The sequence below is a fragment of the Syngnathoides biaculeatus genome, chromosome 9 (assembly GCF_019802595.1).
Source record: "Syngnathoides biaculeatus isolate LvHL_M chromosome 9, ASM1980259v1, whole genome shotgun sequence".
In the NCBI taxonomy this organism is placed as follows: domain Eukaryota; kingdom Metazoa; phylum Chordata; class Actinopteri; order Syngnathiformes; family Syngnathidae; genus Syngnathoides; species Syngnathoides biaculeatus.
Genome location: NC_084648.1, coordinates 153,010 through 163,627, shown reverse-complemented (window position 1 = coordinate 163,627; position 10,618 = coordinate 153,010).

Below are 10,618 nucleotides of genomic sequence, written 5' to 3'. Positions count from 1 at the left end.
ACAGGCAAAACAAATGGATCCAATTTGATTCATTATGCGAGTGATCCGAGTCTCGATTTGATCCGGTACATATTCTTGTATATATTTATATTTATTTTAATTAAATTAAAAATACACCAATTAATTTGGAAGCTTTTCAATCCCACAAACGTTGCACGAGAGCCATGGGGGGGTTCTCACATGCCATCCCATTCATGGCACGACCGCCACTGCACACACATATTGCTTTTTTTTTGCTGCTTGCTGAGTGACTTTTTGAACTTTGAAGTCGTGATGACTAACTTTGTTTTACTGCCGATTGTTGTATTGTCAGCTTCAGGATATACAATGCCGTGAAAAGGTATTCGGCCCCTTCCTTATTTCTGTTCTTTTTTTTTTTTGTCTCAAACACACAAGGGTTACAAATCATCAAACCAGTTTTATAATCACTCAAACACAATCCAAGGAAATAGAAAATGAAATTTTTAAATGAAAAGTCTATTTATTAAGTCCCAAAAAATTCCAAACCTTTCTCCCCAATCTTGAAAACGTAATTGCCTCCCTTGTCAAATCACAAAGTCAATGTGACTCACCACAATAATCACATAAACAAAAAAAAAATAATCACGAAGGGGCAAATACTTTTCCACAGAGATGTTTCACTGCAGACTGACTGACTTGTTTGCATAAATGAGTTGAGAGGCAGCTGACTGGGTTGGTCAGCCCAGCCCAGACCGAATTCTCCCCACGAACAAATGAACAAAAGCTTCCAAATACACTCACTCAATGCAAATACACACTGGTTTCACAGCATTGACATAATGGGAGAAGGCACTTCCGTGACGGATGTCGGCCCGGATCCACTGCTACCACCGTGTGAAGCTTCTGTCCGCTAAGCAAAGACGTAACTAGACACAGTAGATACACACATGAACCCAGACCACACAGGTTAATGACGGTGCCTGCACACCGTCGTTTTTTTTGCCCGACAAGTGCCACTATCGGGAGGCAAATGAAGTCTTGGCTGTGCATCGGGCATAATGAACAAAACAGGAGGAGGTGGGGGGTTGTAAACTGGATTTTACAGACAGCACTGATTTATGTGGGAAGAAACAGAAAATCCACATAGGCGTGGGGAGAACATGCAAAGTCCACACAGGTCAGCTTTGAACACGGGTACTCAGAACTGCAAGGCAGATGTACTAACCAGTCACTCCGCTGTTCCGTCCTTGTGTTGAAGTGTGTTTCGATGGGTTGAAATGTGTTAAAAGCAGAGGGGAGACTTATAAACTTTTGGATGTCTGTAATGGGCTGGCAATCAGTCCAGGTGTACCCCACCTCTCGCCAAAAGTCCTCTGGGATACACTCCAGCTCCCCTGAGACCCTCATAAGGATAATGGATGGATTCTTACTATAGACCTTGATGAACCACTCTAAAGTCTTTATCCCAGGAAATGGGCTCTTGGAATCTCACACAAACATGAGCACAAAAACACACTCGGTCTAATGAGAGAATCGAACCTATATTCTACCTCGGAGGATCCCAATGATGCCGATCTGTTCATCTTGCACAAATCAAGTCATTACATTATCTTGTGGTTCTAGCCCCTCAGTCTGTTTCGAAAGAATAGAAGGGATTCATACAGTGTTCCAAAGTGATTCCTTGTGTTGTAAACCTCACAGGCTGATAAATCCTAGCTTGAAAGTCCACATATGACATAAATGTCAATAAGGGGTTTTGTTGGCTAGTGAAGAAAAATGTCTATAACTAAAATGTAAATGAGCGTCAAAATGATTTATATGTTAAATGCCTCTTTTGTTCTAGCTGGGGTTCTGTCTCAAATAAAACAGCATCCAAACACAAACTATGCAGTCACCAGAAAACGAATACAATTTTCATTGACAATGACAAAAAATAAAGAGAACAAATTTGATACTATATGTAGTTGTACTAAACAACAGCAGAAGGTGTAAAGTTTGTTTTTTTCCCCCATTCAAAAGTCACGGTAGCTTGTCCACTAGTGCCCCATAAATGACTGCCAACGAGTCCACGGTGCAGTCAGCCAAGTAAGATGAGAAAGGCTCAAGTTCCCCGAACCCCTGAACGTAAGGAAAACCTGTCAAGCAAATGGAAGCAGGGATGATCTATCTATGATCTATTAATATATTTTCCCATATGATGACTGTCAAGAAAGCCAAAACGTTCCGAAGAACATTCCTCATAGGCAAATTCTGGATAGGATTAATGAGGGCTTAAGTTGTCAACAGGAACATCCTCCTTTCCATTGTAAATCCCTTCTGCAGGCAACTGGAGCCTCTCCCTGCTGACTGGGCGAAAGGCAGACTACACCCTGGAACGGTCGCCAGTAAATTACAAAAAAAACATTCACACTCCCATTCACACCATCACTGAGTGAGTGGGAAATTCCCTCACCTACCTAGCATTAAATTACGTGTGGACCTGCAACATCAAAGATGGTGGACGTGCTGACAGGACAACAACAGGGTAACCCACTTAAGGCAGTACGTTATACGTTTATGCGAATACGCTGTCAGTCGTTTGGATTCCATATTGTCTTTCATTGCAATGCTTCATCAATTCAGTGCATAAATGACATGAAGTTCATGTTTGTCCAGCTATTGATGAGCTAAATTCTCAATTGGTAGATTCATAGTAACAGATCAAGTTCGATGTCAGTTATTGTGCGGGTTATCTTTGATTTGCATGTTGCCATTCTCTTCTTCCCCCAAATTGCTTCTCTTTCAGAAACAAAAGGCACATCCTCTAGAAAGATTGCATTTGCCAGTATTGCAAAGTAGGCGAGGCAGCCCCGCTCCCAGCGGTGGACGTACACTACACGTGTTTCAAGTGTGAGGGGAACGGACGCAATTAGCTTCCCAAATGTTTGCATAACTGGACTGCGGCGATGCCCTTTGTGACCGCCTCTACATCCTGCCATTAAAACGTCAAATGAACACTGGACAGATGCGGCTAAGGCATTCCACAGTTGAGGCAATTGAAGTCCCGCATTGGTCACGTGACATGCACTTAGTGACCGCAGTTGGACCAAGCGCAATGCCCAATCTCGCCTCCATGAAGAGTTCAGATGTCAATGAAAAACATCAGCTTGAAATGGCTTGAAGCATATTTTGGGTTCAATCACTATTTTGAAATCACTGTATATTCTTTCTTTAATGGGCACACACACACAAAAATACACACACACAGACACACACGCTCCCTCAACATCACAGCAGGATATCGTAAATCAGTGGAGGCTGCTCAAAAATTCCACACGGACCACTCGACTGTTCCAAGAACTCTTTTGATGCATCAGAAATTAAAAATAGTTCCTGTGTGTCCCTGCAACAGCATGTGTTATGTCGCTGATACTTTTAGGCATTTAGAAACTGTGTTATGATCTAATGTTCTCAATTTTTCTCTTCTGTTTTTGTCTAACTAAAATAATTTACATCCTCAACTCAACAAAACAACACAAAGAGACCAAAATTTAACTTTTGAATTTAACTAACTAAATTTAACTAACCTCCTGACAATGAGACGAAAGACTTCAGACTAGTAGAGAATTTTTCACCATTGCCTATATTATCGCAATGGAGAACGCTTTACCGTCACATCCAAAGTTTTAAAAACAATAAGTACTTTATGCAGTATTTAACTGCATAGTATTATTGAAGATTCATTCGTTAGATGAGACCCAATTTTGCTGTTTCTTATAGATGTCCTTCATTAATCCATTAAATTTAAGAAGGTAGATGTAAATAATCAAAATAACTGGGAAGTAGAACTTTTTGTATATTGGGCACACCAGAATGTTCATGGATCAATTAATCATAAAAAAAAAAAAAAAAAAAAAAAACAAGCAGAGCATAATGCCTTTAGCAACTACTTTTTCAAAAACAGACCATATATATTTATACACATGGTGGAACAGTGGTTCTAATTAACATATACAGTGAACAAAATAAGTATTTGAACACCGTGCTGCACTTGGAAATCATGGAGGGGTCTGAAATTTTCATCGTAGGCGGATGTCCACTGAGAGAGAGATAATCTAAAAAGAAAAATACAGAAATAACAATGTGTGATTTTTTTAACAATTTGTGTGATACAGCTGCAAATAAGTATTTGAACACCTGAGAAAAACAAATATTTGGTACAGTAGCCTTTGTTTGCAATTAAAGAGGTCAAACGTTTCCTTTAGTTGTTCACCAGGTTTGAACACACTGCAGGAGGGATTTTGTCCCACTCCTCCACATAGATCTTTTCTCGATCAGACAGGTTTCTGGGCTGTCGCTTAGAAACACGGAGTTTCAGCTCCCTCCAAAGGTTTTCTATTGGGTTTAGGTCTCGAGGCTGGCTAGGCCACGCCAGAACCTCAATATGCTTCTTACGGAGCCACTTCTTGGTTTTCCTGGCTGTGTGCTTCGGGTCATGGTCATGTTGAAAGACCCAGGGACGACCCATCTTCAATGCTCTAACTGAGGGAAAGAGGTTATTCCCCAAAATCTCAATACATGGCCGCAGTCATCCTCTCTTTAATACACTGCAGTCGTCCTGTCCCGTGTGCAGAAAAACCTCCCCATGCTTCACAGTAGGGATGGTGTTCTTCGGATGAAACTCATCATTCGTCTTCCTCCAAACACAGTAAGTGGAATTATGACCAAAAAGTTAAATTTTGGTCTCATCTGAGCACAAAACTTCCTCCCATGACTTCTCTGTATCATCCAAATGGTCACTGGCAAACTTGAGACGGGCCTTGATATGTGCTGGTTTAAGCAGGGGAACCTTCCGTGCATTGCATGATTTCAAACCATGACATCTTCGTGTATTACCAACAGTCACCTTAGAAATCGTGATTCCAGCTCTTTTCAGGTCATTGACCAAGTCCTGTCGTGTAATCCTGGGCTGATTCCTCACCTTTCTAAGGATCATTAAGACCCCACGAGGTGATATCTTGCATGGGGCTCCACTCCGATTGAGATTGGCTGTCATGTTTAGCTTCTTCTATTTTATAATGATTGCTCCAACAGTGAACCTTTTTTCACCAAGCTGCTTGGCGATTTCTCCGTAGCCCTTTCCAGCTGTGTGGAGTTGTACAATTTTGTCTCTGATGTCTTTGGAGAGCTCTTTGGTCTTGGGCATGTTATAAGTTTGAGTCTTACTGATTGTATGGGGTGGACAGGTGCCTTTATGTAGCTTACGACCTCACAGGTGCATCTGATTCAGGTTAATACATAGAGTGAAGGTGGACCTTTAAAGGCGGACTAACAAGTCTTTGAGGTTCAGAATTTTAGGTGATAGACAGGTGTTCAAATACTTTTTTGGAGCTGTATCACACAAATAAATAATTAAAAAATCATACATTGTGATTTTTCGATTTTTCTTTTTGGATTATTTCTCTCATAGTGGACATGCACCTATGATGAAAATTTCAGATCCCTCCATGATTTCTAAGTGGGAGAACTTGCAATATAGCAGGGTGTTGAAATAATTATTTTCTTCACTGTAGACAGCACAGCACATAGATAGGACGACAAATAAATGTGAAATAAGATTGGCTTATCACCCTCTGTCAGGATGCTACATTTGTCCACACACTTCTGGAAAAATTGCCTCTAATCTCATTTCAACTTCTCCTTAAAGTCCCTCTCAACTTTTGAGTCTGTGTGAGGGTTGGTCCTGAATGAACTAGAGGCAGAGGACAATGTTGTTGTTGTTTTGTTTTTTTTTAAATTAGTGTTCTCATGTTATATCCTCTTTTCAGGCAGGATGAGTGATGTTATTCAGCACTGCCCCCCGACCCCTCACACACGCACACACACACACACACACACACACACACACACGCACACACACACAAAAAGACCAATGATAGGGTTCCTATTTTTATGGCTGCAATCTTCAGACCTCATGTGAACCTTGTGTCACTCTAGCACAGCACAACGCACAAATACATAATGGAGCACGTCTCCCGAGTGATGCCAGGCCATTAAACCTCAGATTATACATCTGACAACTCCCTTATCATCACAAAAGCTCTAAGGTAAACAGTTGTGAAATTAGGTCGTTTTTCACATAGCTGTATTTTATTTGGAGGATTTATTTTTCTGACATCTTTACACTTTTACCCCAAAATTTGAAAAAGTCTTTACTTTGTGTTGTGTTGTGTACTTGTAAGGAAATTTTGGTCTACTGCCCGCCGTCTCAGGAGTAGGAAGCAGTGTACAGTCAAAACTTTGTACAGTGCCTTTGGATTGGCATACTGGAGTGCTGTGGTGGTCGGGGATTAGATGCTGCCCCAAGTGGAGGAGTTCAAGTATTCTGGGGTCTTGTTCACAAGTGAGAGAAGAACGAAGCAGGGGATCGACAGGCGAATTGGTGCAGCATCTGCAATAGTGCGGACTTTGAATTGGTCAGTTGTGGTAAAGAGGGAGCTAAGTCGAATGGCAAAGCTCTCAATCGACCATTCGATCCACGTCCCATGGTCACGAGCTGTGGGTCACGACCAAAAGAACGAAATCCAAGATACAAGCGGACCAAATAAGTTTCCTCTGCACGGTATCCGGGACTACCTTAGAGAGAGGGTGAAAAGCTCGGTCATCCGGGAGAGGCTCAGTGTCGAGCCGCTGCCCCTTCGAATTGAGAGGAGCCAGATGAGGTGGCTGGGGCATCTGATTCGTATGCCTCCCGGACAGCTCAATAGTGAGGTGGTCCAGCCATGTCCCACTGAAAAGAGAGCCCAGGGACGACCCAGGACATGCTAGAGAGACTATGTCTCTCGGCTGCCCTGGGAATGCCCTGGGATCCTCCTGGAAGAGCTGGATGAAGTGACTAGGGAAAGGGAAGTCTGGGTAGTCCTGCTGAAGCTACTGCCCCCGTGACCCGACCTGAAAAAACTGAAGATGGATGGATGGATGGATGGATGGATGGATGGATGGATGGATGGATGGATGACCCCCCCATACACACACACTCCCAACGTTTTTTGTAATCTGTAATTCACTCTAATTTTGTAATTTATAAAAGCATACAAAAATGACAATTAGATAGAACATAACTAAAGTTTACTTCAATTAAATGGACATTGAGCTACTCACAGTGGTGTGTCTCCATGTCTTAGCCACCTGTGAGTGGTATGTAACACTCAAACTGATATTTTCATGGAGACAGTAAAATCAGTAAGGTGTGCTCAATTAGTCATTTTTGAAAAACAAAATATATATACACACACACACACAGTATACACACACACACCTGTATATTATGTTATATTCTCTGCCTACATGACTTGCTGTATCATTTGTTTGGAAGTGGTGATTGGGTTGTGATACCAGAATATCAATCCTATTGGTTAGCTCATCTATGGTGTTTTGCTTTTGTTAGCATTAAGCTAAGCAAATTTACCGAAGGCAAATCTACCATATGTGGTTGTTTTATACACTAATACACAACCAGCAGTCTTTTGTTTAGTTTAGTTTAGTTTAGTTTAGTTGGACAATAAACTTCAACTGGTAGTGGCAATAAACAGCCTCTTTTTGAAGAATTGTTCACAATTTTCCCAAGTATTTTTAATTATGAAGTGAGTGAGTTAAGATCACTGCCATCTTTTCTCAAATTTTTACTGGAAAATCATAATCAACAATCAGCTCGACTCAACTCGAAAAAGTTGGATCACTCATGTCTCAAGGCACCACTGCAATTGAAAGTGAAGGCCTCCTTTTACTCGAGTACTTTTGCCTAACCCTATCTAATCTAACCATAATAATGAGCTACTGTACATTGGTGCAAAGAGATACAGAGAATCCAGGTGCGCAGGAACATTTGCATTCTTTCTGAATCCTCGTTCTGCCCACCAGTTCGCCAATATTCACATTCACTGGAATGCTCCTGGGGAACACTATGACACTTGAGCCACTATTTCATCGGCTGTGCTCCACAGCTGCGGTTTGTTGCTGGCAATCACGGGCAGGAGGATTTTCACTGCGGCTGTGGAAAATGTGTCCCAGAAACGAGTCAAAGGTTGCATTGCAGCTTCTCGTGCCTGAGCTGTGCTGTTGAGTTACACAAATATGAGAACTTTTCCTTGACAGATAGGTTACGGCTTAGTTAGCGTAAGCACACGTCAGTCAATATTTGTCCAAACACGTCCATGTTTTGAGATCTGAAAAGAGAGTCTGGGTGGGATCACACATCTATCAAGGTAACATTCATCCATTATCCAAGCCGCTTATCCTCACAAGGGTCACGAGAGAGGTTCTGGCAAAAGGCGGACTACACCCTGAATTGGTCGCCAGTGAGTCGCAGGGAAGACATCAACACCATCACTGAGTGGGAATTGATCCCAGACTGACCGCACCAAAGTTGGGCGTGTGTACCACTACACCATCGGTGACTCCAAAGATAACGTGCTTTCTCAAATTTTAAAACAAAATTTACAGTTTACTGTATATCTGTTAGGTTTGTCATTTCCTGGGCACAAATATATTTATTGACATTTGATATTTATTTTGTGTGTTCTGGATTGCGTAAAAAAGTTGAGGGAAGTTCAACAGAAAGAATTTGTTGCGGGGCCAGGGGGGTTGCATATCTCATGCAACACACTCAAGTCACACAACACCATGGCCCCTCAGCAAATTAATTATTTACAGAAATATATTTCCTTTAGATATCATCGATAGCCAAGAATATGTGCTGGTAACACGTGACATGTGATTGAGCAATCAATGTACAGATTATAAAGCTGTCCTCTAAGAGGGTAGCTCATTCCAAGTCTCCACAAGTGAAAAGGTTATGTGTTGAATTATATTTGGGGTCCTTGTAATTTCCATTAAGTGAGTCTTACTTCCTGTGTTCCCGTGAAATATTGGGAAGTTTTGAGGTGCCTAAGTTTAAAATTGCTTCATTTCTCCACTGACATGCAGTCAAGCACAAAATTACAACCCTGCAAGCAGCGTCTCTACTAACATTACAGCTCAGTCGCTTCTGACACCGATTTTAAATATGTAATTACCTCATCACAGTGGCATAAGCCATGTTTTTTTCTATGCACACAGATGTATGCTTTAATTTGGATGACTCAAGTTGAACTTAATTCATATTCAATAGAGCTAACACTAAACAAGCTTGAGTGTGGTTAAGGCTACATGAAACACGCATATATTTGGAGCCCAAAGCAACACAAAATCTCCTCAGGTCCAGAAAAAGAGGTCCATTTACGCATTTAAGCCTTGTCTAATGTTCCGCCAACTGCAATTCCAGATGAAACGCCGATATACAGTACGTATTTGGATCTGATATATGGATCTGGTCTTAGCTGTTCCCTCCCTATGATGAAACCCAAAAACTGAACAGAACACGAATGAAATTCACACTTGGCTTTTACATGCAACCGGTTCTCAACTAGTCTGCGGAAGACTAGCAAGACATGCTGCCAGCGTTCATCGAGATTGCTGGGAAAAATGAGAACATGGTCCAAGTAAAAAAAAAAAAAAAGCGATCAATCGTATCACACGGTGCATTGTTGAACAGGTTTTGGAACACAGCGTTGACATTCTTAAGACTTAACAGCATCACCAAATACTCAAATTGACACATGTAAGTACTGAAAGCTATCTTTCTTTCATCACACTTTCTGATTCTCACTAAATGGTAAGCATTACACAAGTCAAACTTTGTGAAGATGGTGGCAGAAGGCAACAGACTCAATGCCCAATCCATGAGCGGCAGCAGGTACTTATTCCTGATTGTAATATCATTGTGGCCCCTGTAAATGACACAAGGACAAAGCATTTTGTCCTTTTTATTGTTTAAAAAGAAAAAGAAACCGACCCCTACTAGGGATTTGGAAGGTCGAATGAGCCCTGTAGATAGTGAGGAAGAAATATATTCACTCAGTGCATCCTGTTCAAGTTTAGACACGTGGTCCTGTTTAATGTTGGGCAATGGCACACCGGGAATTAAATCAATTGCACAATCTTGCGGACTCTGCGGTGGCAGAGATTGTGATCGAGCTAGACTAAGGCCTACTTGAGATCGTGGGTGGTATAGAGTTCAAATTTATGGATTTAAATCCAAGTAAAGCAGGAACAGCAGCAACAGATTTCAAACAGCTGAGTGCCAAAACAAGCTCCAATTAGTAAATTGTCCCAATTCATGTTCAGGTTGTGCTCTTTAAATCACGCAAAGCCAAAAATACCATCCATATTTTATGAGCTCCTTATCTTCACAAGGGTCGCGGGAGTGCTGAAGCCTGTCCCAGCTACAGTATCTTCGGCCTGAAATGGTTACTACCCCATCACAAGGCACATAGAGACAGACAACAGTTGCATTCACAATTTAGAGTCTCCAAAGAATGCATGTTTTTGAGACGTGGGAGAAAACCGGAGTGCCTGGACAAAACATACAAACTCCACACAGGCGGAGTCAGGATTTGAACCCCGTTCCTCAGAACTGTGAGGCTAACGCTCTCACCAGTTGCCCACTGTGCTGCCAAGCCCATAACAAGAGGTGCTAATTGAATCAGCATTGAGGTCCTCATTAATCTACGGTATCTCCTTTCCCTTCGCCAATTTAACTACCATCCATCCATTTTCTTTGCCTCTTATCCTCACAAGG